This window comes from Pan paniscus, chromosome 19, assembly GCF_029289425.2.
Source record: "Pan paniscus chromosome 19, NHGRI_mPanPan1-v2.0_pri, whole genome shotgun sequence".
NCBI lineage: Eukaryota > Metazoa > Chordata > Mammalia > Primates > Hominidae > Pan > Pan paniscus.
Window position 1 is genome coordinate 55,125,857 of NC_073268.2, and position 27,192 is coordinate 55,153,048.

Below are 27,192 nucleotides of genomic sequence, written 5' to 3' on the forward strand. Positions count from 1 at the left end.
CTCCCCGAAGAATACTGACATCTTTGCCAACTCTTTCCATCCAGGTCCTGGCTGTCTCTCCAGTTCTCCATGTCCTCTCTTCCTTTTATTTGGGCTCTTCCCCTGAAGTTTGCTATTTCCTTTCTCCCTCCTTCCCTGCTCTCCTCTCCTCCCTTCCCTGCTCTCCTCTCCTCCTTTCCTTTTTGTTGAGTTTATACCTTTGTTTATGCCTTCCCTCCCTCCCTCTCTTCTTCCCTCCCTTCATTCCTTCCTTCCTTTTTGTTGAGTTTCTGCCTTTGTTTTATACTTTTATTCCTATTGTGAATGGGATTCTTTATTCATTGTACTTTTTTCTTATTTTTTTAACATATGGACTATTTCACGACTTTGAATGTCATCCTTACACAGGAACCATGGTAATCTTCTCTGCATCATTCCAGTTTTGGTATTAGCACTGTCACTGACTATATTTTCTAATTAGATACTTTAAAAATATTTAGTTTGGAACTGGCTCGCTCCCTTACCATCCTCTCTTCTTAGCACTAATGGTTTTCAGTTGATTCTCAGGTGTCTTCCAAGCAGACAGTCATATCAGCTGCAGATAACAATGCCTTTTGTCTCTTCCATTCCAGGAGTTATTCTTTTATTTCTGGTTCTTACTGTTTTGTGCATGTGTGACCCCAGTTGTGTTAAATGCTAGTGACATCTTGACTTGCTCTTACTTTACTGTGGGTGATTTTGGTGTTTTCTGATTAAATATGATGCAGAAAGTTGGCTTGGGGCTTTGTTTTACATGTTAAGTCTTCTCCTCCTATATTCCTTTGAGTTATTAGGATTTGATGATGGGTTTTATTAAATGCCTTCTAGGCATGCTGTTATTACTTTGATTATTGCTTCTCTTTTTACCCTGGAGTCTCCTCCAGGAAATTAAAGTATGTGTGTATTTGGTCTCCTGGGTATTTCTTCCATGTCACATATGTTATCTCTGATTCTTGTGATCACTTTCATTCATGCTCTGATTTTTCAAAGTTTATCATCTAATGTGCTTTGCTTTGTATGTTTCTTTTCTTCAACTATTATGTTTTTAATCTTTAGTCTGATTTCTGTGCTTTCAAATTATTTCTTCATGACTTCTTGCTCAACTTTCATAGCTATCAAATCTTGAATTTCAAATGAGAATGCAAATTGCAGATTTTTTTGAAATCTCCCATTTCTACCAGTAACTTTGTTTCATAGATGCATATTTACTTGGAATCCTCAGCTGGTCCCCCTTTTATGATCTGCCAGAGCTTTCCAGATAGATCTGGAGAGTTTTCTGTGATCACCTGTCTTTACAGAGGGAAGCTAGTGTTTGTCCAAAAATCAGAAATTGAGAGGGATTCTACTGGAGAATGTGTGGTTATCAGGTCATCTTTTTTTTTTTTTTTTTTTTTTTTGAGACAGGCTCTCATTTTTTTGGCCAGGCTGAAGTGTAGTGGCGTGACCATAGCTCACTGTAGCCTCGAGCTCCTGGGCTCCAGCAGTCCTCTTGCCTCAAGCTCTCAAAGTGATGGGATTATAGGCGTAAGCCACAGCGCCCAGCCAGGTCATATCATTTACGCTCTGTCGAAGGAAGAGGAAAAAATTTTGCATTATCTGGGGTGAAAGTAAGGAGGGGCATTAAAGCCTGAAGTGCAATTTTGCCATTTTTTTCTTTTCTATGTATTTTGTTTTTGTTGTTCTCATTGTTACTTTAGTGCCTGTTGGAAGGTGGCCTTGTCCTCCCCTTCTCCTTGCATGATGGCCCCTGTTCTTATCAGCTGGCCATGGCTGTTTCCCTTGTGTGGCCTTCTGTGCATGCAGGCAAGGAGAAGGGTACACTAGCAGGCCTTCTGAAGCTGCTCATGGCAGAGGCCTCAACTTAGTAGTCCAGTTACCCTTTTAAATGATGATGATTCTGTAATGTGCCCTTTAATATCCTAAAATGAAATTCACCAATCCATATACATTACTGAAAAAAATCAATATAATGCTGTACCTATAATGTAGAGAAGAAATAAAAGGCAAATAATTTCTAATGAAGTGACATATCAGTGTGTAAGTGCTGGAGCCTGACTCCACTAGAAGACAGATGCTTGTACATTAGTGGAGATTGCTGCCTTAAGCTTGAATGCTACAAATGAGACTGACTCATGGGTGCAGTGTTGAGAATTCAAATACCAGGCGTGTTGACATCAGTGACTTTGAAATGTTGACAGCTCAGGGTAAACATTTTGAATAAAGCAAAGTACTGTCTTTCCTTAAGTTACATGATAGTTGCATTCCTAGAAAATTCAGTGTATAATAGCAATGCTGTGTGAAACTGTTTTGTGTTTCTCTGTAAAACAGAGTTAGATTCTGGATGTAGGTATTTATATCTGTGTTCTCCTATTCAGGAGTGCTGTCAGATCACAAGGAAGGAGCGGGAAGCAGGAAGCAGGCGTGCCCCTCATATTTGCAAGGCTTGGGGCAAGAGTGCAGCGGGGGCCATCTGTTTATTCACAATATTCTGATATAATTAAATATTCTAGTAAAGGAGATCAAGTGTCAGGGATTTCAGATGACCTGGTAGCTTGTCGATCTAATGACAATAATTTTCTTACTCATTTTCATCTTTTTTTTAATCAGTAATGGGTGAATTTTGTGTGGTGAATTTTATTTTTTCTTCCCAGCTTCCCCCAAGTTCTACTTTAGTATTTTCTCATTTTTATCACTTTGAAATTTGTAATTCTTCTCAAAGGTTAAAAAATTAATGATATTCAAATATAATTTTAAAATAATTTTTCTTCAAAATATAAATTAAAGTCAATATAAAGGGTGAAATATATTTCATATTTTTAAATTTTTCAATTTAATTTTTTATTTTTAGAGACAGCGTCACACTCTGTAACACAGGCTGGAGTGCAATGGCATGATCATGGCTCAGTGCAGCCTCAAACTCCTGGCCTCAAACGATCCTCCTGCCTCAGCCTCCAAAGTTGCTGGGACTACAGCCGTGCGCCACCATGCCTGGTTAATTTTTTAAATTTTTTTGTAGAGACAGGTGCTCACTATGTTCCTGGGCTGAAGCCATCCTTCCATCCTGGCCTCCCAAAGTGCTGGGATTATGGGTGTGAGCCACTGTGCCTGGCCTGTTTTGTTTTTTTTTTTTTTTTTGAGACGGAGTCTCACTCTGTCACCAGGCTGGAGTGCAGTGGCACCATCTCGGCTCACTGCAAGCTCCGCCTCCCGGGTTCAAGCCATTCTCCTGCCTCAGCCTCCCGAGTAGCTGGGACTACAGGCGCCTGCCACCACGCCCAGCTAGTTTTTTTGTATTTTTAGTAGAGACGGGGTTTTACCCCGTGTTAGCCAGGATGGTCTCAATCTCCTGACCTCGTGATCTACGCACCTCGGCCTCCCAAAGTGCTGGGATTACAGGTGTGAGCCACCACGCCCAGCCAGATTTCTTTTTTTTTAGCTGTTGAATTTTGTGAGTTCTTTATATGTACTAGAAACTAGTTCTTTATTGGATATGTGGTCTGCAAATATGTTCTTCCAGTCTCTCTTTTGTCTTTTCAACCTTATAACAGGGTCTTTCACAGACCAAAAATTTTAAATTTTGATGAAGTCCAACTTATTAATTTTCCCTTCTATAGATTGTGCTTTTGATGTCAAAATTCTTTGCCTAGAGCCAGTTTTGTTGTTGTTGTTGTTGTTTCGTTTGTTTGTTTGGTTGTTTTGAGACGGAGTCTAACTCTGTTGCCCAGGCTGGAGTGCAATGGCGCAATCTTGGCTCTCTGCTACCTCTGCCTCCTGGGCTCAAGTGATTCTCCTGCCTCAGCCTCCCAAGAAGCTGGGATTATAGGCACGTGCCACTGCGCCCAGCTAATTTTTGTATTTTTAGTAGAAACTGGGTTTCACTATGTTGCTCAGGCTGGTTTTGAACTCCTGACCTCAGGTGATCCACCTGCCTCGGCCTCTCAAAGTACGGGAATACAGGTGTGAGCCACTGCGCCCAGCTGCCTAGAGCCACTTTAAGATTTTCTCTTATATTTTTCCCGAAAGTCTTATAGTTTTACATTTACATTTAAGTGTGTGATTCATTTTTAGTTAATTTTTGCAAAAGTTGTGAGACTTGGGTCAAGGTTACTTTTGTTGTGGATGTCCAGTTGCTCCATTGTTGGAAAGGGTATCCTTTCTCTATTGAATCGCTTTTCTACTTTTGTGAAAATCAGTTGGAGCTGGGCGTGGTGGCTCACACCTGTAAGCCCAACACTTTGGGAGGCTGAGGCCAGAGGATGGCAGCCTGGACAACACGGCAAGATCCCGTCTCTACAAGAAATAAAAAAATTAGCTGAGTATGGTGGTGCACACTTGTGGTCCCAGCTACTTGAGATGCTGAGGTGGGAGGATTGTTTGAGCCTGGGAGGTCAAGTCTGCAGTGATCTATAATAACGCCATTGCACTCCAGCCTAGGTGACAGAGTGAGACCCTGTCTCTATTAAAAAAGAAAACATCAGTTGGGCATACTTGTATTCTGGGTTCTCCATTTTGTGTTGTTGATCTATATGTCTGTCCCTCTGACAATGCCTCATACTGTTGATTATGGTAGCTTTGTAATGTCTTGAAATCAGGTAGACTGATTCTTCCTACTTTATTATTTTCCAAAATTGTTTTAGCTAGTCTAGTTCCTTTGACTTCCCATATAAATACACCTACAAAGAAATCTTCTGAGATTTGATAGTAATTGTGTTAAACCTGTAAATCAATTTGGGGAGAATTCACATGTTTTTACTATGTTGAATCTTCTAATCCATAAACATGGTATGGCTCTCCATTTATTTAGATCTTTGATTTCTTTCATCAGCATTTTGTAGTTTGCGGCATACAAATCCTATACCTGTTTTGTTAGATTTACACCTAAGTATTTATTTTTTATTTTTGAGGAATTATAAATGATACTGTATTTTTAATTTTGGTGTTTGTGTGTTCATTGCTAGTATATTGAAATGCAATTGATATTTATATGTTTGCCTTATACCTTGCAACTTTGCTAAACTTGCTTATTAGTTCTAGGAGGATTTTTTGTTTGTTTTAGATTCCTTGGGATTTTTCAATGTAAACAATCATGTCATCTACAAACAGGTACAGTTTTATTTCTTCCTTTTTCTTTTGAGTCGTTGTCTTCCTCTGTTGCCCAGGCTGGAGTGCAGTGGCATGATCTCGGCTCACTGCAACCTCTGCCTCCCAGATTCAAGCGATTCTCCTGCCTTAGCCTCCTGAGTAGGTGGGATTACAGGCATGCTAATTTTTTTGTATTTTTAGTAGAGATGGGGTTTCACCATGTTGGCGAGGCTGGTTTTGAACACCTGACTTCAAGTGATCCACCCACCTTGACCTCCCAGAGTGCCAGGATTACAGGCGTGAGCCACTGTGTCCAGCCGGGACAGTTTTATTTCTTCATTTCTGATCTGTATGCCTTTTATTTCCTTTTCATGTCTTATCACACTGGCTAGAAATTTTAACACTATATTGAATAAAAGTGCTAACAGTAGACATCTTTGTCTTGTTCCTGATCTAGGTGGAAAGCATTCAGTTTTTTTTTTTTTTTTTTTGCTTTTTTGAAAATGGAGTCTCACTCTGTCACCCAGGCTGGAGTGCAGTGGCACAATTTCGGCTCACTGCAACCTCTGCCTCCCGAGTTCAAGCAATTCTCCTGCCTCAGCCTCCCAAGTAGCTGGGATTACAGGTGCGCACCACCACGCCTGGCTAATTTTTTGTATTTTAGTAGAGACGGGGTTTCACTGTGTTGCCCTGGCTGGTCTTGAACTCCTGAGCTCAGGCAATCCGCCCGCCTTGGCCTCCCAAAGTGCTGGGATTACAGGCGTGAGCCACTGCGCCTGGCCAAGCATTCAGCCTTTAACCATTAATTATATAATGTTAGCTTTCGGGAGTTTTTGCAGATGCTCTTTAGCAAGTTGAGAAATTTCTCCTCTATTCCAGTTTTTCTAAGATTTTTTTTTTTCTGAGAAATGTCCCTCTATTCCAGTCTTTACCATGAGTGGATTTTGAATTTGTCTAATGTTTTCTCTGCGTTGATAGATGTGATTATGTGACTTTTCTTAGCCTGTTAATATGGTAGATTACATTGATTGATTTTTCAGATCTTGAACCTGCCTTGTACCCTCTAAAGTCCACTTGGTCATGGTATATGATTATTTTTATATATTACTGAATTCTATTTGCTAGTATTTTGTTAAGAATTTAAAAATCTGTATTCATGAGGGTCTGTAGTTTGCATTTTTTGTACTGACATTTTCTGGTTTTGGTATCAGGATAATACTACTTCATAAAGTAAATTGGGAAGTATTCCTAACTTTTCTTTTTTTCTGGAAGAAATTAGGTAAAGTTTGTGTTAATTCTTCGTTAAATAGTTGGTAGAATTCTGAGTGAAATATTCTCTACTTAGAAGTTTGTTTGTTTTTTTTTTTTTCTTTTTTTTTGGCTTTTTTTTGGTGTGAAAGGGTGAGTTTAAAAAAATTTCAAATTCAAATTTCCCTAATTGTTATAGGGCTACTCATATTACCTGCTTAATATTGAGTGAGTTGTATTTTTCAAGCAGTTGGTCCATGTCTTCTAAACTGTCAAATTTTATGTGTGTATAGTTATTTATTTATTTATTTATTTATTTATTTTTGAGATGGAGTCTCGCTCTGTCACCCAGGCTGGAGTGCAGTGGCGTGATCTCGGCTCACTGCAAGCTCCACCTCCTGGGTTCAAGCCATTCTCCTGCCTCAGCCTCCCGAATAGCTGGGACTACAGGCGCCCGCCACCATGCCCAGCTAATTTTTTATATTTTTAGTAGAGATGGGGTTTCACTGTGTTAGGCAGGATGGTCTCGATCTCCTGACCTCATGATCCACCCGCCTCGGCCTCCCGAAGTTCTGGGATTACAGGTGTGAGCCACCGTGCCTGGCCGTGTGTATAGTTATTCATATTATATTCCCCTTAATCCTTTTTGAGTCTGTGGAGTCTGTAGTGATATCCCCAGTTTCATCCCTGCCATTGGTAATCTGTATATTCTTTCTTTTTTTTTGTCAGAAGTTTGTCAATTTTATAATTTTTTTTCAGAACCAGCTATTTGTCTCACTCGTTTTTCTCTATTGTTTTTTTTCCCATTTCACCGAGTTCTGCTCTTCTTTATTATTTCCTTATCTGAAAAACAGAGCTAGTCTTACCCATCTCCTACAGTGTGAGAATTAAGTGAAATGACAAATACACGTACCTAGGACAGAAGCAGAAGTGTAGATTATTTTGTAAAATGTGATTTTTTTCCCCCTTGAACTAGCTCCCTTAATAGAATCTCCTACTTAGGAATCATGGCAGTTAAAAAAAAAGAATCTACCTGCCTCAGTGTAGAGTACCTTGCCCAGTGTTTCAGGCTTTGCTTTCTTTTTTTTTTTTTTCTTTTTTATTGATCATTCTTGGGTGTTTCTCGCAGAGGGGGATTTGGCAGGGTCACAGGACAATAGTGGAGGGAAGGTCAGCAGATAAACAAGTGAACAAAGTTCTCTGGTTTTCCTAGGCAGAGGACCCTGCGGCCTTCCGCAGTGTTTGTGTCCCTGGGTACTTGAGATTAAGGAGTGGTGATGACTCTTAACGAACATGCTGCCTTCAAGCATCTGTTTAACAAAGCACATCTTGCACCGCCCTTAATCCATTCAACCCTGAGTGGATACAGCACATGTTTCAGAGAGCACAGGGTTGGGGGTAAGGTCACAGATCAACAGGATCCCAAGGCAGAAGAATTTTTCTTAGTACAGAACAAAATGAAAAGTCTCCCATGTCTACCTCCTTCTACACAGACACAGCAACCATCCGATTTCTCAATCTTTTCCCCACCTTTCCCCCCTTTCTATTCCACAAAACCGCCATTGTCTTCATGGCCCGTTCTCAATGAGCTGTTGAGTACACCTCCCAGATGGGGTGGTGGCCGGGCAGAGGAGCTCCTCACTTCCCAGTAGGGGCGGCCGGGCAGAAGTGCCCCTCACCTCCCGGACGGGGCGGCTGGCCGGGCGGGGGGCTGACCCCCCCACCTCCCTCCCGGACAGGGCGGCTGGCCGGGCAGAGGGGCTCCTCACTTCCCAGTAGGGGCGGCCGGGCAGAGGCGCCCCTCACTTCCCCGACGGGGCGGCTGGCCCGGCAGGGGGCTGACCCCCCCACCTCCCTCCCGGAGGGGGCGGCTGGCCGGGCAGAGGGGCTCCTCACTTCCCGGTAGGGGCGGCCGGGCAGAGGCGCCCCTCACCTCCCGGACAGGGCGGCTGGCCGGGCGGGGGGCTGATCCCCCCACCTCCCTCCCGGACGGGGCGGCTGGCCGGGCGGGGGGCTGACCCCCCCACCTCCCTCCCGGACGGGGCGGCTGGCCGGGCGGGGGGCTGACCCCCCACCTCCCTCCCGGACGGGGCGGCTGGCCGGGCGGGGGGCTGACCCCCCCACCTCCCTCCCGGACGGGGCGGCTGGCCGGGCGGGGGGCTGACCCCCCACCTCCCTCCCGGACGGGGCGGCTGGCCGGGCGGGGGGCTGACCCCCCCACCTCCCTCCCGGACGGGGCGGCTGGCCGGGCGGGGGGCTGACCCCCCACCTCCCTCCCGGACGGGGCGGCTGGCCGGGCGGGGGGCTGACGCCCCCACCTCCCTCCCGGACAGAGCGGCTGGCCGGGCAGAGGGGCTCCTCACTTCCCAGTAGGGGCGGCCGGGCAGAGGCGCCCCCCCCACCTCCTGGACAGGGCGGCTGGCCGGGCAGGGGGCTGATCCCCCCACCTCCCTCCTGGACGGGGCGGCTGGCCAGGCAGGGGGCTGATCCCCCCACCTCCCTCCCGGACGGGGTGGCTGGCCGGGCGGGGGGCTGACCCCCCCCACCTCCCTCCCGGATGGGGCGGCTGGCCGGGAGGGGGGCTGACCCCCCCACCTCCCTCCCGGACGGGGCGGCTGGCCGGGCAGAGGGGCTCCTCACTTCCCAGTAGGGGCGGCCGGGCAGAGGCACCCCTCGCCTCCCGGACGGGGCGGCTGGCCAGGCGGGGGGCTGACCCCCCCACCTCCCTCCCGGACGAGGCGGCTGGCCGGGCAGAGGGGCTCCTCACTTCCCGGTAGGGGCGGCCGGGCAGAGGTGCCCCTCACCTCCCGGACGGGGCGGCTGGCCAGGCGGGGGGCTGACCCCCCCACCTCCCTCCCAGACGAGGAGGGAGGACGCTCCTCACTTCTCAGACGGGGTGGCTGCCGGGCGGAGGGGCTCCTCACTTCTCAGACGGGGCGGTTGCCAGGCAGAGGGTCTCCTCACTTCTCAGACAGGGCGGCCGGGCAGAGACACTCCTCACATCCCGGACGGGGCGGCAGGGCAGAGGTGCTCCCCACATCTCAGATGATGGGCGGCCGGGCAGAGACACTCCTCACTTCCCAGATGTGATGGCGGCCGGGAAGAGGCGCTCCTCACTTCCTAGATGGGATGGCGGCCGGGCAGAGACGCTCCTCACTTTCCAGACTGGGCAGCCAGGCAGAGGGGCTCCTCACATCCCAGACGATGGGCAGTCAGGCGGAGACGCTCCTCACTTCCCAGACGGGGTGGCTGCCAGGCAGAGGCTGCAATCTCGGCACTTAGGGAGGCCAAGGCAGGCGGCTGGGAGGTGGTTGTAGCGAGCCGAGATCACGCCACTGCACTCCAGCCTGGGCGCCATTGAGCACTGAGTTAACGAGACTCCGTCTGCAATCCCGGCACCTCGGGAGGCCGAGGCTGGCAGATCACTCGCGGTTAGGAGCTGGAGACCAGCCCAGCCGACACATCGAAACCCCGTCTCCACCAAAAAAATACGAAAACCAGTCAGGCGTGGCGGCGCACGCCTGCAATCGCAGGCACTCGGCAGGCTGAGGCAGGAGAATCGGGCAGGGAGGTTGCAGTGAGCTGAGATGGCAGCAGTACCGTCCAGCTTCGGCTCGGCATCAGAGGGAGACCGTGGAAAGAGGGGAGAGGGGAGAGGGGAGAGGGGAGAGGGGGGAGGGGGGAGGGGGCAGGCTTTGCTTTCTTAAGATTTTTCTTTTTTTTTTCAAAATCACACTTGACTCATGTTATGTCTAGATTTACATATACATAAATTTGAGAGGAATAAGAATAGTTTAGTATTGCAAAGTACTCCTCGGCCACCATGGCTCCTGTTGCAAACACTGCAGGGATTCATGAATATTCCAGAACCACCTGTTGGGATGGAAAGAAAAAGAAAATGGAAAATGGAACTTGGCACCTCTGGCAAAGTGTAAGAATGTATTGTATTCATCCTATCTGAAACCAGTTTAACAGACTGAATCTTTTGTGTGATCTGTTGTCAAAGCCCCTCCCGGCTTTGCACTCCGTATTCCCAACCAGACCAGTCTCCACTGTGGGCAGTGGTACAACTCACAAACCCTCACAGCATTCAGATGCACTCTTTTTTGTTTCAAGGACAAGGAAAAGAGATGTGAAGTGTTTCTTGGGGCCCAGATGGTGTTATTCATAACAGTTGATGGTTAGGGTTACAAGATTATATATTCCCATATAGAATATTCACACATTATGTAAGTATTACTTCATATAATGTTTATATATGTTTAAATATAAACGTTACAAACATGTATATATTTATGTAATATAAATATAACAATATATTATAAAATATATATTATATATTCCCTATGTATATATAATAAAGCCACACCTCCAATTTCAATCCAACCACTCAGGGTTCTTTCTAGCCTTGCCCCTTTCTCTGCTTGTAACCATCATCTCTGGTAGTAGTGAGAAACATGGCTGCCAGTATCCTCAGTTTATGTACCTATTTGCTCAATATAACCAGTCTCAAATCCTTCTCCCACCTGCCACCTGCGCCCAACTCCCCATTCCCCACCCTCCAGCCTCACTGACCAACCCACCCCTCTGCATGACTCCATAACATCCTTTCACTGCCCCATACTCAGCTACCATGCTGACCCCTTGCCCTGGGAAGGGAAAAAAAATTGGGCACAGGAGCTTTTTTAAAATGGTATATTATAAAGCCAATTAAATGTGGTTCGTACTTCTAGTTGTTTGCGTTATCAAAAAGCAGGATTTCCTGCTTTCTTTGTTGAGAAAGGTACTTCTTATTGCTTAGGAAAGTTTTGTTTTATTTTTTTGAGACAGGGTCTCACTATGTTGCCCAGGCTAGTCTCCAACTCCTGGGTTCAAGCCATCCTCCTGCCTCAGCCTCCAGAGTAGCTGGGAATATAGGTGTGAGCCACTGCACCTGACATGTTGCCTAGAAATGCTGAAATGGGGGTGAATGAGAAATGCTGTCCCTGCAGGTAACTTGGTCAGGTTCCAGTATCCCATACTCCCTTATGGAAGAGGAGAAAAGGGAAGGAATTGTAGGATCCCACCATATAACAAGTTTTATGTTCCAGAAGAAAGTTCTGCTTTTCTGGTTCTGTGTAATCATCACATTGGATGGAAGGGAAGCTGGAGGTCTTTCCACTGAATTCATGGAATATTAAAGTTCCAGTCCTTGAACTTGGGTGTGACCTTCTGAAATGTTCAAGTTTGTCAGTGGAAAACATGATCAGATCTCTTATGCTGCTTTTCCTGGCTGCTGACACACAGTAGATTCTCAGTGTTGTGTGTTCTCTTTTCCTGAAAGTTTGTGCATGTTACTGAGTTTGCCATTGAATTGTCTTTGTTTGCATATTGATTTCCACTTCAAAAAGTAGTTTAATACTGTGAAAGTACTGTTCCTAAGCAAATTACAGTACAGATGGTCAGAGTAGAAGTGTGTACTCTTGATACTTCCCTCTTCCCCCTCAACAGTGGAATCTTGCTGGGATTTTGTCAGTGCTGTTTAGATGGGACGTTTATCCTTATTTGATCAATCCCAAAAGGCAGCCCCTTTGTGGTAGTTTTATGCTGTGAAAATTAGTTTTGGAACATTAAGCCAAGAAGTTTACAATAAAATCAAATTTGTTTATGTATTCATTTGAGACAGGGTCTTGCTGTGTCACCCAGGATGCAGTGCAGTGGTATGATCATGGCCCACTGCAGCCTTGACCTCCTGGTCCCAAGTGATCCTCCCGCCTCAGTCTCTGGAATAGTCTGGATGGACCACAGGCATGCACCACCATGCCTGGATAATTTCTTATTTTTGTAGAGACAGAGTCTTACTATGTTGCTTAGGCTGGTCTTGAACTCCTGGGCTCAAGTGATCCTCCTGCCTTGACCTCCTACAGTGCTGGGACTACAGGTGTGAGCCACTGTGCCTGATCCCAACATACATTTAATAATCTACATTGCAGGGAATTACATTAGGAACCATGTGTGGGGGACCAGAAGATAAGACTTGCACGTAGTCAATGCAGTAATGAGAAGACCATAAGAAAAGTCTGTATAAGAGAGGGCATAGGCATGACTTTGTTCTGTCCTCTTGGCCACATCCTGGCTGTGTGACCTTAAGCAAATTAACCTACCAACTACAACCATTCCTTCTGTTGGGAGGAGCCAAATCTGTGGGAGTGGAAAAATCACTGAGAAGAAGCCAAACTCTAGGATGCTGCTGTAGAAAGGGCCTACACACCCTGCTGTAGAAAGGGTCCTAGAGTTTGGGTTATTTTGTGTACTGGGGATCACTATGTCTCCTTGCAAACCATTGCGCTGGGCGCGGTGGCTCACACTTCTCACACTTGTAATCCCAGCACTTTGGGAGGCCAAGGCAGGCAGATCACGAGGTCAGGAGTTCAAGACCATCCTGACCAACATAGTGAAACCCCGTCTCTACTGAAAATACAAAAATTAGCCAGGCATAGTGGCGCACGTCTGTTAATCCCAGCTACTCAGGAGGCTGAGGCAGGAGAATTGCTTGAACACGGGAGGCGGAGGTTGCAGTGAGCCAAGATCACGCCACTGCACTCCAGTCTGGGTGGCAGAGCTAGACTCCATCTATTTAAAAAAAAAAAAAAAAAAAAAAAATCTGTCTTTTTAAACTCTAGTCTTTTATCAGGTAAACATTTTCTAAGTTTTATTCATTTTTTTTTGGAACAAGTAAGACAGTTTACTTACTCAAAATGTAAAGGGTTACAGTGAAAAGTTTTGCTCCTGCCCCTTTGCCCAGCCACCAAGTTCACCCACCAGTGGTGGGGAATGTGGTATCTTTCTAGAACTATTCAGTGTGTCTGGAAGCAAAAGGATATCCTCTTACCTTTCTGTACGCGAATAGTAACGTAAATGGACACACCATTCTGCACGTGTGCATTTTCTCTTTTCAGTGTATTTTGGAGATCATTCCTATCATTCCATAAAGAACCTCCTCGTTCTGGTCCCCATCTCTCTGGCACTTGTTTTATGATTTCTCAGTGGTTACTGATAGCAGTTCACAGCCTCATTCCCAAGTTATCTCAGTGTTTGGGGTTTAATTTCCCTGGGCCAGGATATTTACATTCATGAGATGGTTTCCTTGGACTTTAGTTTCCTCCCACTAAGGTTTGAGCTACACTTTGCAAATGGGCAAAGACCATTTTTGGGTGTATATGCCTGAGGGAAGACAGAAAAACAAAGCTGAAAGAGCATCCAGAGGGTTTGCCTTCATCATCGGAAACCACTCAGCTCCTTTTCAGGGCTAGCTTTTCAGACTGCTTTCCGAGATTTCTGCCCACTCCTGTTTGGCCACGGCCGTGTGCCCTATTTTCAGTTTCTATATATGCCCTCATGTTTTCCTGAGCACATCAAGAACGCCTGCACAGTTACACTGGTTTATTTAGGAACCGTCCCCTTTCTTCTTCAGTCTGTCAGTTACTCATTTGAGGTCAGACTCACAATTCTGCGAATGTCTTAGCCTCTTGGAGGAGCATTGTGTGTGATGTTGGACAAGCTGCTTAGTGTCTCTCAGCTGGTTTCCTCATCCATAAGATGGAGTTAATCGTGCCCATTACAGAGAATTGTGACAAGCAAATGAAATGACACATCTGTAGAACTAAGAGCAGAAACTGAAATATAGATATTTTTATAAAATGTGATTTTTCCCTCAAATCATCTTCTTTAACAGAATATCCTACTTAGGAATTATGGCAAAACAAAAACAAACTTAAAAAAATCCACCTGCCTTAGACTCTTGGTCATCTTTTAAGATTCTTCAAGTTTTGCTTTCTTTTTTTATTTCCTTTAAAAGGTTTTTTTAAAATTAAATCTTTATTTTATTTATTCATTATTTTGTTTTTTGAGACAGAGTCTCACTCCATTGCCCAGGCTGGAGTGCAGTGGCACAATTTTGGCTCACTGCAACCTCTGCCTCCCGGGTTCAAGTGATTCTCATACCTCAGCCTCCTGAGTAGCTGGGATTACAGGTCCATGCCACCAAGCCCAGCTAATTTTTGTATTTTTTACTAGAGATGGGTTTTCGGCATGTTGACCAGGCTGGTCTCGAACTCCTGACCTCAAATAATCTGCCCTTCCACCTCCCAAAGTACTAGGATTACAGGCGTGAGCCACCGTACCCAGCCCTGTATTTTATTTTATTTTTATGCAATGGGGTCTCACTCTTGTTGCCCAGGCTGGAGTGCAGTGGTGCAATCATGGCTCACTGCAGCCTTGAACTCCTGGGCTCAAGCAGCCCTCCCACCCCAGCCTCCTGAGTAGCTGGGACTACAGGTGGGCACCTTCATGCCCAGCTAAATTTTGTTTGTAGAGATGGGGTGTCACTATGTTGCCCAGGGTGGTCTTGAACTCATGTTCAGTCAATCTTCCTGCTGTAGCCTCCCAAAGTGCTGGGATTACAGGCATGAGCCACCAGGCCTAGCTTGAGTCTTAATTTTTTTTTGGAGTTTCCATACACCCCCTGCCCCGACACATGTACAGCCTCTCCCATTATCAACATCCCCCACCAGCGTGGTACATTGACATGACAGATCATTATCACCCAAAGTCCATAGTTTAAGTTTGGGTTCACTTTTGGTGGTGTACATTCTGTGGGTTTGAATGAATGTATAATGCCACATATCGGAAATTGTAATATCACACAGAGTAGTTTCACTGCCCCCAAAATCCTCTGTGCTCTGCCCGTTCATCCCTCCCTCATCCCTAGTCCCTGGAAACCACTGATCTTTTTACTGTCCCATAGTTTTGCCTTTCCTAGAATGTCATATAGTTGGAATCATACAGTATGTCACCTTTTATATTGGCTTCTTTCACTTAGTAATACACATTTAAGGTTCCTCCATGTCTTTTCATGGCTTGATAGTTCATTTCTTTTTAGCACTGAATAATATTCCATTTTCTGGATGTACAACAGTTTATCCATTCTCCTACTGAAGGACATCCTGGTTGCTTCCAAGTGTTGGCAATTATGAATAAAGCTTCTATAAATATTCGTGAAGCTTTGCTTTAAGATGACATGTTTTTTTCTCCCCAAGTTACCATCACTTATCAACCAGTTCTTTTTTGGTCAATACTAAATTTTTCCATTTTTGGCTCCAACTAGTAAAAATAGGGCCAGATTTTGACTAATAGATGAAAGAATATTCTGGTTAGCTGCAGAAATTCAGAGACAAGCATGTTGCTCCAGGAAGTAAGGAACTCCATGTGCTTGCTAGAGAGGTACTCATTCTCTACAAGTGGAGGAGCTATGGAGTGACAGGATTGGAAGACTTTCATCAAAGTCCTTTCCAACCCTGAAGGGGCTGCTATTAAGGTCAAAGACCTGTTCTTGGGTACATTTTCTTGTATCCTCCCATGTGGGAAGCTCTGTTCCAAGCCTTTGGGTTACAAGATAGACAGAAGTCCTTGATGATTCCCAAACCTGCATCTCGGATCCCAACTTGCCCGTCGTACTCCAGAAACACTCCTGCCACTGTTTGTTGAAAATGTCTGGGGAATATTCTGCATGTGTATTCATTCATTCCTTCAATACATATTTAGTGTCTACTATGTTCCAGGCATCTTTCTGGGTGCTAGGGATGCAGCAGTTAACGACAACAAAAAAAGTCCCTGCTCTCATGGATCTTACATTTCATTCTCAACATGTCTTAACCAAACCCATCATCCTCATTTCATTATAGAGTTGTTTAACTGCTTTCTCTAGCATCTGGATTTGTCCTAACTGAAGTGGCATTTCTCAGTCCTCCAGATACATTCTAGTGTTATCTTTATTAACTTCCTTTCTCTCAACATGTAATTGTCATCTACAGTTGCATCTTACACTTATTTATTTATTTATTTATTGAGACGAAATCTCGCTCTTGTCTCCCAGGCTGGGGTGCAATTGCGCAATCTCGGCTCACTGCAACCTCCGCCTCCCCGGTTCAAGCAATTCTCCTGCCTCAGCCTACTGAGTAGCTGGGATGACAGGTGCCCATCACCACGCCTGGCTAATTTTTTGTATTTTTAGTAGAGACGGGGTTTCACTATGTTGGCCAGGCTGGTCTTGAACTCCTGACATTGTGATCTGCCTGTCTCAGCCTCCCAAAGTGCTGGGATTATAGGCGTGAGCCACCGCACCCAGCCCACTTCTTTTTATTTCTTTTGCATTCCCCTGACTTCACCCAACACAGCGTCTCTTACCCAAAGCACAGTAGCTTCCTGACTTGAGTTGCTGCTGGTGGTTAATGCTTACTCTCTCGTCCTATGTGAGTAGGATCATTTTCGGCCAATCAATTGAAAAAGTTGGCTAAACCAGGGAAACCTAAAAAAACTAAACTATACTTTTAAACATTTTATTTTCACCCAAAACATATAACTGCACATTTGTTCACTCATCTTTAGTTATAGAGCCAAGACATTGTCTTACAGTGGTCTTGTTGATTGAAGTTTTTTTAAACATCTTTCCATTCTTATATCTCCTATGATTTCCAGTTTTAGTTTTTTTAAACATGAGAAAGAACAAAAATACTTAAGAGGAAGATTGGATACTGAATCCTTTCACATGTTTGCAAATATTCCTCTAATCTTTTGTAATTGTTTCAGCCATTTTTAGTGACTCATCTTCACTGAGTCTTTTCAAACCATTCAGCATGTCTTTTGAGGAAGCGATATCTCTCCCTCTTTGTACTCATATTTCACTAGTTTATGTACAAAGTTATGGAAATAAATTTGCAAGTACAACTAGCATAAATAGGTTTGGGAACAAATATGCCTGACTCTTACTACGAAGACAACCCACATGATGGGAGCAGAAGTGCCCAGGTGTCCCAGAGAGGAGACTACCAGCCAAAAGTGTTCATCTTGCCAAGGGTGTCAGTCAGTGTGTCCTGTAAACATGGGGTGCATTGGTTATTTTGGTGAATTGATTATCTGTAAAATGTTCAGTAGAGAGTGCATAAGAGAGCAACTTCTGTATTACCAGAGTAATCTTCCTAAGCCACAGCTGTCATGAGATCACTTCTCTGCTCGAAAACCTTCAAGCACTCCTCACTGGTTGAGGGGCCAAGGGCAACGTCTTGCCTTGTGATTCAGTGTGATCTATGGCTGTCTTACCTCCCTCCCCCGTTGGTGCCTTGACTGTGACCTTTTCACAATCACTCTGGTGAACAACGACGGGGCCTGCTGCCGGGGCCTTGCTTGTCTAGGCTGTGCATGTCCAAGCCAAGCCCCTCCCTCCCTGCTGCCCCCTCCCCTCCTCCTGCCACTGCAGACCTTGATGGATATGCTGTTCACCTGGAAAGGACCCGCTCATAGTAGCACCTCCTTCAAAAAGCGTTTCTTGAGCTCCTTTCAACGGGGCGTGCTTTTTCCTTTAAAAACCCTTCTGCAGCACCCCATGTGTATTTGTTAAGTCACTCCCATATCCCACCTATACTGCTTCTCCTGCCTAATAATTCTCTGTTGCCGTGAGTTGAACCCAGCTCACTGGACCTGCTCGCTGCTCATTCAGCAAGCAGGCAACTCCTGAGTATGGGCGATGCTGTCCCCTTTATCTCTTCTTCTTCAAAGACTGTGTGTCTTTGAATGCGAGCTCACCAGGCTCCCCCAGGCTTCAGTCATGCTAACTGATTCAGAGCGAGGACATGGCTCTTTTGAGGTTGTAAATAATACATCAAGTCTTGAAGGCTTATCTGCTTGTCTCCCTTGACTTTTTCAAGAAACAGCTTTATTGATAATAATTTACATACCATAAAATTCACACATTTACAGTGTGCAATCCAGTGAATTTTAGTGAATTGACTGAGTTACAACCATCACCGCAGATGAGCTTTAAGATATTCCTGTCACTCCAGAAATACCCCATGCTGCTGTTTCCAGTCAATATCTGTTTCCACCACCAGCACCAGGCAACCACTAATCTGTTTTTTATCTGTATGGCTCCTCCCTTGACTCTCCCTGCCACTTCCTCAGAATTGGAGTGTTTTCTGGACTAATGTGTGTGCTATTTGCCTAAGGAGCTTTTCTTCCGATTCAGTTACGTAACTTTGTGATCTTCTCTTTCACTCATTCTCCCCATGTTCAAGTTTCTCTTGGTTTTCTTTGTTGTGTGAACCTAGTCTCTGTTCACCGAGTTGGCCTTTGGCTTATTAAGAAAACTGAGCTTTTTCCCCTCCTTCAGAATATGGAAAACTTGAATAGTGTCATGTACAAATGTTGTAGTGTCATGTACAAACCAGATGCTGAACGTTATCTACCGAATGAAGGAATCTGAGCCCTGCTAAGGCATGGGAAATCTTGTCTTCTGTTATATTCAGCATAGTGCGTGTAAAGTCACTAAATTATTATTTTGGTTAATAAATACTTTTTATTTTTTGGTAAGGAAAATTACATTGTTTTTATTAAGATGATTCATGCTTGATAGCTTAAAGAGTACAAACAAAGTAATACCTTAAAAAGAAAAGTATAATATGATCCAGTATTTCCACTTCTGGTTATATACCCAAAATAATTGAAAGCAGGGACTTGAAAAGATATTTGTGCGCCCATGTTCTTAGCAGCATTGTTTGCAATAACTAAAAGGTGGAAGCAACCCAAGTGTCCATCAACAGATGCGTGGATCAACAAAAATGTGGTATATACATACAACAGAATGTCAGGCCAGCCTTAAAAAGAAAGAATTTCTGACACGTGCTACAGCATGTGCTACCTCAAAGACACTATGCTGAGTAAAAGGACTGTGTGATCATTCCTATGAGGGACCTAAAGTCACCAAAACCATAGAGACAGAAAGTTGAATGGTGATTGCCAGCGGCTGCGGGAGGAGGGAGTAGAGAGTTATTCTTTTATAGCTACCAAGTTTTGGTTGTGCAAGATGAAGAGTTCTGGACATGGGGGTGGTGATGGTTGTACAACAATGTACTTAACACCTCTGGACTGTACACTAAAAATAGTTGAGATGCCAGCCTGGCTGACACAGTGAAAGCCTATCTTTACCAAAAAAAAAAAACCAACAAAAATTAGCCAGGCATGGTGGTGCGTGCCTGTAGTCACAGCTACTCGGGAGGCTAAGGCAGCAGAATCACTTGAACCTGGGAGGTGGAGGTTTCAGTGAGCTGAGATCGCGCCACTGTACTCTAGCCTTGGTTGACAGAGTTGAGACCCTGTCTCAAAAAATAATAATAATTGAGATGGTGAGTTTTATGTTACATATATTTTACCACAATTAAAAAATAAAAATAATAAAGGGAATAACAGAAGAAGAACAGAGAAGAAAGTTAAAGTACTATCTGAAACACCACGTCTTAGAAACAACCAGTGTTTGCCACAAGAATATTCTTTATAGGAAAAAAAAAAAAAAAACCCTGGGCAACGTGGCAAAACCCCATCTCTACCAAAAATACAAAACTTTAGCCAACCGTGGTGGTACGTGCCTGTGGTCCCAGCTACTCAGGAGGCTGAGGCAGGAGGATTGCTTGAGCCCAGGAAGTCAAGGCTGTAGTGAGCTGTGATGGCACTACTGCATGCCAGCCTGGGTGACAGAGCAAGATCAAGTTTCAAAAAAAAAAAAAAAAAAAAGTCCGAGCGTGGTGGCTCATGCCTGTAATCCCAGCACTTTGGCAGGCCGAGGCGGGCAGATCACTTGAGGTCAGGGGTTTGAAACCAGCCTGGCCAACATGGGGAAACCCTGTCTCTACTAAAAATACAAAATTTAGCTGGGCATGGTGGCACGTGCCTGTAATCCCAGCTACTTGGGAGGCTGAGGCACGAGAATGGCTTGAACCTGGGAGGCGGAGGTTGAGCCACTGCACTCCAGCCTGTGCAACAGAGTAAGACTCTGTCTCAAAAAAAAGAAAACAAAAAAACAACCAGTGTTAAACTATGGGGATGGTTTTCTAAGCATCTCTTTCAGCGGTGGTACCTTCGTAACGACAAATACCAGTACAGGTTCAGAGTAGGGGGAATCCATTCAGAGTCCTTGAGAGGAGGCCTGCAGCAGGGATGGGGGGCTGATCACGCAAGGCAGGAAAGTTGTCCGTACCTGCAGCAGTGAGTGCCTGATAGGCCTGTGGGGCGGCTTCAGTGCCCACCACAGGGCGTGGGGGAGCCCAGGCAACAGGGAGCCTCCTTCTGCCATTGAGTGGAGGGAGGGGCCTAGGCTGCTGAGGTTGAGCTTCCCAAGGGAGTTCTGTAGAGGAGAGAATAAAGAGCACACGATGTGAGTTCACTGAGAGTCCTCGCTTTGAGAAAAGGTGACACACTCCTGGGACTCCCAGAAATACTGGGGGAACTTTGCAGTTGGGACGATAAGTAAATGACTAGGGCCAGAAAAATATTATTTAATACTGTTTTTTTCTTTTTCTTTTTTCTTTTCTTTTTTTTTTTTTTTGAGGCAGAGTCTCTGTCTGTCACCGAGGCTGGAGTGCAGTGGTGCGATCACAGCTCACTGCTGCCTTGACCTCCTGGGCTCAAGCTCAAGTGATTCTCCTGTCTCAGCCTCCCAAGTAGCTGGGACTACAGGTGCATACCATCATGCTCGGCTAATTTTTTTACTTTTTGTAGAGATGTGGTCTCCCTGTGTTGCCCAGGCTGGTCTCGAACTACTGAGCTCAAGTGATCCTCTTGCCTTGGCCTCCCAAAGTGCTGGGATTGCAGGTGTGAGCCTCTGTGCCCAGCCAGTACTGTTAACATGACCCCATTTGTACCCCTAGACTTGTTGGTCTAGGGAAACATGAGACACACAAAATACATAGGAAGGTGTTCAGCCTATACTTTTCCTTTATATATAAGTGAACTTCAAAATCTTGAAGGCCAATGATGACTTTGATTTTTCTGTTTTAGCAATAGGGTCTTGCTATGTTGCTTAGATTAGACTGGAGCTTCTGGGCTCAGGCAATCCTCCTGCCTCAGCCTCCCAAATAGCTGGGGCTACTGGCATGCATTACTATGCCTGGCTCAATGAAGATTTTTTATATTTGTACCAAGGTCTCAAAGAAGGCAGTGGGCAGATAATAGAGATGTCACAGGCTAGGAGGATGGATCACCTAATGAATCAGTGGCTGAGACAAGTACAGAGGTTTTTTTTGTGTGTATAGTTTTATAGTGATTGATATCAGTCTTCTTTCATTTAGATTATAGCAAGGTTATTCATATTTAAGTTAAGCCCTATTAAGGCTAAAAACATTCTAATTCAAAAAGGATGTTCAAGATTCTCTCCTTAAAGATATTCCATATTTTATAGTTTCCTGTTTTAAGAAACTATTTGTTTTCTCTGAATCCTGAAATGTTGATTTCTCTTTGAAGATTCTGTGTCCAGCTTCTACTGGAGACAAAGTGGTTTAGTGTAGGAAGAACGAGTGCTTCAGTGGCAACAGGCCTGCATTAAATTTCAGCTCCCTACTTTTAATCTATATGACCTTGGGCAAGATAGCGTAATCTCCCTGAACCTCGGTCTCTTGCTTGTAAGTAGAGAAAAAGAATGGCTACTGGGTCAGACCACACCTGATTCGCTGGATTGTAACACTGAGGAAGTGTGCCATGTGCATAACAGAATGGAAAGTAGGTAACTCAGAGGGTGTTTAATTCAGGGGTTTGGCATGCCAAAAAGGGTGCAGGTTCTTTCCATCTTTTTGGTCGACCACCCTGAGTGTACTGGCTTGGCCCTCTGGCCAGCTCCCCTCGTCATCACGAGATAACTACTGGAGTTCTGGCAACCTCAAATCGAGGACAGAGTCCCATGGAAGAAGAAGGTTTCAGTATCTCTTTAAGAATAAGAGAACTTTCCCCAGCCTTCCTCCCAGCAGACCTCCCTTCAAATGTTTTTGGTCAGAACTGGGTCTCATAGCATCCTTGACCTAGTCACTAGCAAGGAAAATGGAATCACCAGGATTAACGTAGGCTGTGCATGAAGGATCTACTACTCAGCTAAGAACAGGCCACCTTCTCTCAGGGCCAGCTCCCTGGCAGGAAGGAAGGAAGGAGGATGTGGGAAATGGCTGATAGGTAGGTAGTCCACAGAGACTGCCACACTTGTTTTATGGTGTTAATTTAAGCTCAAGTTTATTATTTGGATCAGGAATGTTTAAAAAATTAATGGGCTTTATCTTTTAGAGGTATTGTAGGTTTATAGAAAAGTTAGTGGAAAGTATAGAAAGTTTCCATATATACCCCCTCACCATCACCTCCAGACTCCCAAGTTACTAACTTCTTGCATTAGGGTAGTACATTTCTTGGAATTGATGAGCCAGTGTAAGTACATTGTTATTAACTGAAGTCCATAGTTTATGTTAGGGTTCACTTTTGGTGGTGTACATTCTATGGGTTTTGACACGTATCCACCATTACAGAGTCATACAGAGTAGTTTCCCTGCCCTAAAAATCGCCTGTGCTCCACCCGTTCATCCTTCCTCCTAAGTACCTGGCAACCACTGATCTTACTGTCTCTACAGGTTTGCCTTTTTTGTCAGATAGCTGGAATGATGTAGTGTAGCTGAAAAGAAGTGGCCTTTTCAGACCGGCTTCTTTCACTTAGCAGTATGCATTTAAGGTTCCTCCATGTCTTTTTGTGTCTTGATCATTTCTTTTTAGTGCTGAATAATATTCCATTATATGGATGTACCACAGTTTATCATTCAACTATTGAAGGATATTTTTGTTGCTTCCAAGTTTTGGCAATTATGAATAAAACTGCTATAAACATTCATGTGCAGGTTTTTGTGTAGACCTAAGTTTTCAGCTCATTTGGGTAGATATCAAGAAGCTCAACTCCTGGATCTTATGATAAGAATATGTTTAGTTTTGTAAGAAACTGACTCTGGGCGTGGTGGTTCACGCCTGTAATCCTGGAACTTTGGGAGGCTGAGGCGGGTGGAACATGAGGTCAGGAGTTCAAGACCAGCCTGGTCAACATGGCAAAACCCCATCTCTACTAAAAATACAAAAAATTAGCTGGGCATGGTGGCGGGTGCCTGTAATCCCAGCTACTTGGGAGGCTGAGGCAGGAGAATTGCTTCAACCCAGGAGGTGGAAGTTGCAGTGAGCTGAGATTGCACCACTGCACTCCAGCCTGGGCAATAAGAGCAAAACTCTGTCTCAAAAAACAAAACAAAACAAAACAAAACTGACAAACTGTCTTTCAAAATGGTTGTACCATTTTGCATTTCCACTAGCAATGAATGAGAGTTTCTGTTGTTCTACATCCTTGCCAGCATTTGGTGTTGTCAGTCTTTTGGATTTTCACCATTCTAATAGGTGCATAACAGTATGGATCGTGATTTTTTTTTTTTTTTTTTTTTTTGAGACGGAGTTTCGCTCTTGTTTCCCAGGCTGGAGTGCTTGGCTCACCGCAGGCTCCGCCTCCCAGGTTCAAGTGATTCTCCTGCCTCAGCCTCCTGAGTAGCTGGGATTACAGATATGCACCACCATGCCCGGCTAATTTTGTATTTTTAGTAAAGACAGGGTTTCTCCATGTTGGTCAGGCTGGTCTCGATCTCACAACCTCAGGTGATCTGCCTGCCTCGGCCTCCCAAAGTGCTGAGATTACAGGTGTGAGCCACCATGCCTGGCCATGGATCATGATTTAAAAAAAATACTGGCACAAGGAAATTTGAACTCTGGCTATTTGGTAAAAAATTATTGTTAATATTTTTTAGTTGAGATAATGGAATTGTGTGTGTGTTTTTTAAAGAGTTCTTATCTTTAGAAATCCATGCTGAAATATTTACCAATGAAATAGGATGTCTTGGATTTGCTTCAAAATAATTGAAGCTAGAGGAAGAAGTGGGTGATAGATGAAAAAAATTGGCTCTGAGTTGGAAACTATTGAAACTGAGTTGAGAGGCATATGGAGGGCCATTATATTAGTTCTCTTTAGTTTTGTATATGTTGCGGCTTTTCATAAAAGGTTTTTACTAATTAAAGTTTAATCATGTATTATTTAAAAATGATAGAGACAGGGTGCAATGGCTCATGCTATAATCCCAACACTTCAGGAGGCCAAGTAGGGAAAATTGCTGGAGGCCTGGAGTTCAAGGCCAGTCTGGGCAACATAGTGAGATCCCATATCTATAAAACATTTTAAAAAGTTAGCTGGGTGTGATGACATGAGGCTATAATCCCAGCTACTTGGGAGGGAGGCTGAGGTGGGAGGATCATTTGAGCCCAGGAGTTCGAGACTTCAGTGAGCTATAATTGGGCCACTGTATTCAAGCCTGGGCAATAGAGCAAGACTCTGTCTCAAAATAAGAAAAACGATGACACTTTGGTGTTTAGTAAAAATTAGGAACTGTCTTCTGGTCCTACCTTTGCTTAAGTTTAGTTCTTAACAGTATTCTGAGGAATAAATGAATATTTGTTGAATATATATGTATTAGAGTTTATTATTCAAGGAATCTTCCTAGAAACTGAAGATTTTTGGTAATATGATAAACTTTACTTGAAATTATTATTTTTAGAGATAGGGTCTCACTCTGTGGCCCAGGCTGGAGTGCAGTAGTGCAATCATAGCTCACTGCAACCTTGAACTCCTGGGCTCAAGTGGTTCTCCCACCTCAGCCTCCCGAGTAACTGGGACTACAGGTGCACACTACCACACTTGGCTAATTTTTTATTTTTTCTAGAGATAGGGTCTTGTGCTGTTTCCCAGGCTGAATTTTACTTTAAATTATTTTAACATTTATGTATTTTTCCAAATAAATGTATTTTTAACTCAAAAGCAAAAAGCAGTACATGTGCACTAGAAAAAAATAAAAAAAAATGGACAAGCAATAAAAGAACTTATATAAAGGACATCATAATCTTGCCTACTCAGAGAGGGCCACTCTCAATCAGTGCCTTGAGGTAGAATTGTTGAAACCCTTTCCATCTTATCCAGGTATCTGTGTCTATATAGTTTTTGTTTATGTACAAAAATTTAGAATTGTATTCTTTTTTTTTTTTTTTTTGAGACAGAGTTTTGCTCTTGTTGCCCAGGCAGGAGTGCAGTGGCGCGTTCTCGGCTCACTGCAGCCTCTGCCTCCCGGGTTCAAGCGATTCTCCTGCCTCAGGCTCCCGAGTAGCTGAGATTACAGGCGCCTGCCACCGCGCCCAGCTATTGTTTTGTATTTTTAGTAGAGACGGGGTTTCACCATGTTGGCCAGGCTGTTCTCAAACTCCTGACCTCAGGCAATCCCGCCTGCCTCAGCCTCCCAAAGTGCTGGGATTACAGGGGTAGGCCACCACCCTTCGCCCAGCGAATTACATTCTTAACATATGTACTGTTTTGCTTTGTAACTTAGTATCTGACACATAGCTTTAGAGACTGCATAGGAAGCCATCATATAGCTGTATTATATTTTATTAAACTTGGACATTTGTGTTGAACATTGTAGGTTTTTCCAGCTTTTTGCTATTACAAACAGAAAGGAGGCAATGTGCAGTTGTTAAGAACACAAACTCTGGAGTTAAATGGCATGGTTTCTCTGCAGAAAAGGGTGAATGTAGCAGGTCTGGGACTGCTGTCCTTAGAAAGGCTGCTTCCAAGGTTGGCACTTGGCTCGTGTCAGGGAACTTGGATTTCGGAAGGGTTCCTACCACCCTAATTGGTAAGAGCGGCTCACTGCATAAACTGTGCAAACACTGTAGTTTATGCTGAACTCCTGTTTTCCTTCCAGGAGCCTACGTGATCCCCTGGTAAAAACCCTGGATGCTAAGTCTCTAGTGAATTTCCCTGGCAGACATTTCACACGTGTTGTCACAGCTCATTGCTGGAAGAATTAAGCACACCCTGAATGTGACTACACTGGGGGGAAATTCATGGAAGCTTGCACCTAGTTTCCTCTGGACTTGGTCTTGTAGACCTTTTCCCTTTTCTTTGTATCCTTTTGCTGTAATATATCATAGCTCTGAGTGCAACTGTGTGCTGAGTCTTGTGAGTCCTTTCAGTGAATCACCAAACCTTGGGGTGGACTTGGGGACACAGGTTTAAATCCTGGCTCTGCTGCTTTCTAGCGGAGTAAACTTAGGCAAGTTACTCACCCTCTCAGTCATTTTCTAATCTTTAATTGGAGTTAAAAAAACAATTTTGTTTTATAAATCGAAATACATAATGTACTTAGAATAGTGCCTGGCATGTAATTGTTTCTCAACAAATGTTAAGGATTATCTTGCAAGCTAGATGTTTGTGTATATTTGTAACTATTTCTTTTCTTCTTTTTTTTTTTGAGATGGAGTCTCACTCTGTCTCCCAGGCTGGAGTGCAGAGGTGCGATCTCGGCTCACTGCAAGTTCCGCCTCCCGGGTTCACACCATTATCCTGCCTCAGCCTCCCGAGTAGCTGGGACTACAGGCGCCCGCCACCACGCCCGGCTAATTTTTTTGTATTTTTTTTTTTTAGTATAGTAGAGACAGGGTTTCACCGTTTTAGTCCGGATGGTCTTGATCTCCTGACCTGGTGATCTGCCCGCCTCAGCCTCCTAAAGTGCTGGGATTACAGGCGTGAGCCACCGTGCCCGGCCTTTTTTCTTTTTTCTTTTTTTTTGAGACAGAGTCTCGGCTCATCACAACCTTTGCCTCACAGGTTCAAGTGATTTTTTCTGCCTCAGCCTCCCAAGTAGCTGGGATCATCCCTGCACTTTGGGAGGCCGAGGCGGGCAGATCACCTGAGGTCGGGAGTTCGAGACTAGCCTGACCAACATGGAGAAATCCCGTCTCTACTAAAAATACGAAATTAGCCAGGTGTGGTGGTGCATGCCTGTAATCCCAGCTACTCGGGAGGCTGAGGCAGGAGAATCGCTTGAACTCGGGAGGCGGAGGTTGCAGTGAGCCGAGATCGCGCCACTGCACTCC

General features: G+C 44.5%; 1 protein-coding gene and 1 non-coding gene across 14 annotated transcripts in view; one reads left to right on the top strand and one right to left on the bottom strand.

Moving 5' to 3' along the window:
* The window catches only part of SPECC1 (sperm antigen with calponin homology and coiled-coil domains 1), a 313,351-nt gene that overhangs the window by 116,577 nt on the left and 169,582 nt on the right, over nucleotides 1-27,192 (top strand). The window lies entirely within an intron of this gene.
* On the bottom strand, nucleotides 343-447 carry LOC112437616 (U6 spliceosomal RNA). The gene has a single exon (XR_003026183.1). It is a non-coding gene; the product is annotated as a U6 spliceosomal RNA (small nuclear RNA).